Source organism: Triticum aestivum, chromosome 2D (genome assembly GCF_018294505.1).
Source record: "Triticum aestivum cultivar Chinese Spring chromosome 2D, IWGSC CS RefSeq v2.1, whole genome shotgun sequence".
NCBI classification, from domain to species: Eukaryota; Viridiplantae; Streptophyta; class Magnoliopsida; order Poales; family Poaceae; genus Triticum; species Triticum aestivum.
In genome coordinates, this window is record NC_057799.1 from 72,902,585 (window position 1) to 72,907,365 (window position 4,781).

Genomic DNA, 4,781 nt, shown 5'->3' on the forward strand with positions numbered 1-4,781 from the left:
TAAAATAAATAAAAATAGCGCGGTAAAATAAATAAAAATAGCAGCAGTAAAATAAATAAAAATAAAATAAATAAAGTAAAATACATAAGTATTAGAAACAAAATGGAATAAAATAAATAAGTTTTTTGTTGTAAGTAGAAACAAAACAAAATAAATAAAGCAAAAGAGAAAACAAAAAATAGGGAAAAAAATTTATGCCACCTATTGGGCCACCACGGCCTGAATACGACTTGAAACCCATCCATGGGCCAGGATTCAGGCCCGCAGAAGGCCCAGTAGGCCCCACAGGCAAAGAGAACGGTTAGGCCCGAAAGCCTGCAGTTGAGAGGAGCTCGAGAGGGTGGGCGCAGCAGCGCTTATAAACCACTCTCGAGCTCTCTCAACTAGCGAGGTGGGACTAAACTTTTGACGCGGGGCAGCACAAGGCCTTTGGTCCCGGTTGGTGCCACCAACCGGGACTAAAGGGGGCATGCGTACCGGTTCGTGGCACCAACCGGGACCAATGCCCCCCCTTTAGTCCCGGTTGGTGCCACGAACCGGGACCAATGAGTTGCCTATATATACCCCATCGCCACAGCAGAGCACTCCACAGTGCTATTGAAAATATTGAAGAAGAAGCTTCCAAAGGATAACGAATTGCCCGACAGTACATACGCAGCAAAGAAGGTCGTATGCCCTCTAGGATTGGAGGTGCAGAAGATACATGCATGCCCTAATGACTGCATCCTCTACCGCGGTGCGTACAAGGATCTGAACGCATGCCCGGTATGCGGTGCATTGCGGTATAAGATCAGACGAGATGACCCTGGTGATGTTGACGGCGAGCCCCCCCAGGAAGAGGGTTCCTGCGAAGGTGATGTGGTATGCTCCTATAATACCACGGTTGAAACGCCTGTTCAGAAACAAAGATCATGCCAAGTTGATGCGATGCCACAGAGAGGACCGTAAGAAAGACGGGAAGTTCAAAGCACCCGCTGACGGGTCGAAGTGGAGAAAACTCGAGAGAAAGTACCAGGCTGAGTTTGCAGGTAACCCAAGGAACGTATGGTTTGGTTTAAGCGCGGATGGCATTAATCCTTTCGGGGAGCAGAGCAGCAATCACAGCACCTGGCCCGTGACTCTATGTATGTATAACCTTCCTCCTTGGATGTGCATGAAGCGAAAGTTCATTATGATGCCAGTTCTCATCCAAGGCCCTAAGAAACCGGCAACGACATTGATGTGTACCTAAGGCCATTAGTTGAAGAACTCTTACAGCAGTGGAATGGAAACCGTGTACGTGTGTGGGATGAGCACAAACAGGAGTAATTTAACCTGCATGCGTTGTTGTTTGTAACCATCAATGATTGGCCTGCTCTCAGTAACCTTTCAGGACAGACAAACAAGGGATACCATGCATGCACGCACTATTTAGCTGACACCGAAAGTATATACCTGGACAAATGCAGGAAGAATGTGTACCTGGGGCATCGTCGATTTCTTCCGACCAACCATCAATGTCGAAAGAAAGGCAAGCATTTCAAAGGCGAGGCAGATCACCGGAAGAAGCCCGCCATGCGTACCGGTGATCACATACTTGCTATGGTCAATGATTTACACGTAATCTTTGGAAAGGGTCCCGGCGGACTAGCTGTTCCGAATGACGCTGAGGGACGCGCACCCATGTGGAAGAAGAAATATATTTTTTGGGACCTACCCTACTGGAAAGAGCTAGAGGTCCGCTCTTCAATCGACGTGATGCACGTGACGAAGAACCTTTGTGTGAACCTGTTAGGGTTCTTGGGCGTGTATGGGAAGACAAAAGATACACCTGAGGCACGGGAGGACCTGCAACGTTTGCACGAAAAAGACGGCATGCCTCCGAAGCAGTATGAAGGTCCTGCCAGCTACGCTCTTACCAAAGAAGAGAAAGAAATCTTCTTTGAATGCCTGCTCAGTATGAAGGTCCCGTCTGGCTTCTCGTCGAATATAAAGGGAATAATAAATATGCCAGAGAAAAAGTTCCAGAACCTAAAGTCTCATGACTGCCACATGATTATGACGCAACTGCTTCCAGTTGCATTGAGGAGGGCTTCTACCGGAAAACGTCCGATTAGCCATTGTGAAGCTATGTGCATTCCTCAATGCAATCTCTCAGAAGGTGATCGATCCAGAAATCATACCAAGGCTAAGGAGTGATGTGGCGCAATGTCTTGTCAGTTTCGAGCTGGTGTTCCCACCATCCTTCTTCAATATCATGACGCACGTCCTAGTTCATTTAGTCGACGAGATTGTCATTCTGGGGCCCGTATTTCTACACAATATGTTCCCCTTTGAGAGGTTCATGGGAGTCCTAAAGAAATATGTCCGTAACCGCGCTAGGCCAGAAGGAAGCATCTCCATGGGCCATCAAACAGAGGATGTCATTGGGTTTTGTGTTGACTTCATTCCTGGCCTTAAGAAGATAGGTCTCCCTAAATCGCGGTATGAGGGGAGACTGACTGGAAAAGGCACGCTTGGAGGGGACTCAATAATATGCAGGGACGGATATTCTTGGTCTCAAGCACACTACACAGTTCTACAGAACTCTACCTTGGTGACCCCGTATGTCGATGAACACAAGAACAGTCTGCGCTCCAAACACCCGGAGCAGTGCGATGACTGGATTACATGTGAACACATCAGGACTTTCAGCAGTTGGTTGGAAACACGTCTCAGAGGTGACAACACTGTTTGTGATGAGCTGTACTCGTTGTCCAGGGGACCATCTTTGACTGTATTGACTTACAAAGGATACGAGATAAATGGGAATACATTTTACACGATCGCCCAAGATCAAAAGAGCACCAACCAAAACAGCGGTGTCCGCTTTGATGCAGCAACCGAGAGGGGAAAGGACACATATTATGGTTACATAGTGGACATATGGGAACTTGACTACGGACATGATTTTAAGGTCCCTTTGTTTAAGTGCAAATGGGTCAATCTATCAGGAGGCGGGGTACAAGTAGACCCACAGTACGGAATGACAACAGTGGATCTGAACAATCTTGGGTACACTGACGAACCGTTCGTCCTAGCCAATGATGTGGCACAGGTTATCTATGTGAAGGACATGTCTACCAGACCGAGAAAAAGAAAAGATAAGGAAGCGAATACATCATACGATGAGCCAAAGTGCCACATAGTTCTTTCAGGAAAAAGGGACATCGTGGGAGTGGAGGGCAAGACAGACATGTCTGAAGATTATGAAAAGTTTCATGAAATTCCTCCTTTCAAAGTCAAGGCTGATCCAAGCATCCTGATAAACGATGAAGATTATCCATGGTTACGGCGCAATAAGCAAAGGACACAAGCGAAGAAAAAGTGAAGACTTTCTCTCCACAACTATTATGATGATACCATGCCAACTTTCAACCTTTTTATAGTTCATTTGAAATGCCTGTTGTAACAGATGAATTTTAGTCCGAAATCCTGATACTTCGAAAGAGATTGTCCATTTTGTACACGAAGTGCATCCAGTTTTTGCCGTAACCCTCTCAACTTTTTAGCACATGCTATGTGGGTGAAATGATGACACCATGCCAACTTTCAACCTTTTCAGAGTTCATTTGTAGTGCTTTTCAATTTCACGATCATATAGCTCATGAAAATCAGTAAATGCATGAAAAATAACAAATGAAGTCAGAAAGGGTTGAAAATTGATGATGTGGCTTTGAATGGTGCATTTTGAACACACAAAAAGTCTGGAGTTCAAATAAGTTCAAAAAATGAAATCCCTTTGTAACTACTGAGTTTTCGTTCGAAACCCTGATACTTCGGAAGAGATTGTCCATTTTGTACATGAAGTGCATCCAGTTTTTGCCGTAACCCTCTCAACTTTTTAGCACATGCTATGTGGGTGAAATGATGACACCATGCCAACTTTCAACCTTTTCAGAGTTCATTTGTAGTGCTTTTCAATTTCAGGGTCATTTATAGCTCATGAACTAATAGCAAAAAGAATGAACTAAAAATAATCAATTAAAATATGCTGTTATGATCAACTAAAACAAAACTATAATATTCTTCAATAGCCAAAAGAATCAACTAAAAAGCTTTTATAAAACTCCAATAGCAAAAGGAATTTTCATAAAGAATGTTTTTGTTAGAAACTTTAATAGCAAAAAGCATTATCATAAAGATACAAAATCTGTTTTTGAATAGAATCATAAAACACAGTAATATTAAATAGCAGGAAAAAGAATCACTCCAAAATCTATTTTTATAGTAAAGTTAATCACAAACTAGTGATTCACACAAATTTCAAAGAATTCAAATTTGAACTATTCAAATTTGAAAACTAATGGCACTAACAGAAAGTTTATAATTTTTGTGACCTAAAAGCAAAAAGAATTAAAAAATAAACTTTAATAAAATAAATAAAAATAGCAACAGTAAGTATTTTGTTGTAAGTAGAAACAAAATAAAATAAATAAAGCAACAAAGAAAAAAGTGCCATCTACGGGGCCACCACGGCCTGAATACGACTAGAAACCCAACCATGGGCCAGGATTCAGGCCCGCACGTGGCCCAGTAGGCCCCACAGGCACATAGTGTATGGTTAGGCTCGAAAGCCTGCAGTTGAGAGGAGCTCGAGAGGGTGGGCGCAGCAGCGCTTATAAACCAGTCTCGAGCTCTCTCAACTAGCGAGGTGGGACTAAACTTTGGCCGCGACGCGGGCAGCACATGTCCTGTGGTCCCGGTTGGTGGCACCAACCGGGACTAAAGGGGGGCATGGGTACCGGTTAGTGGCACCAACC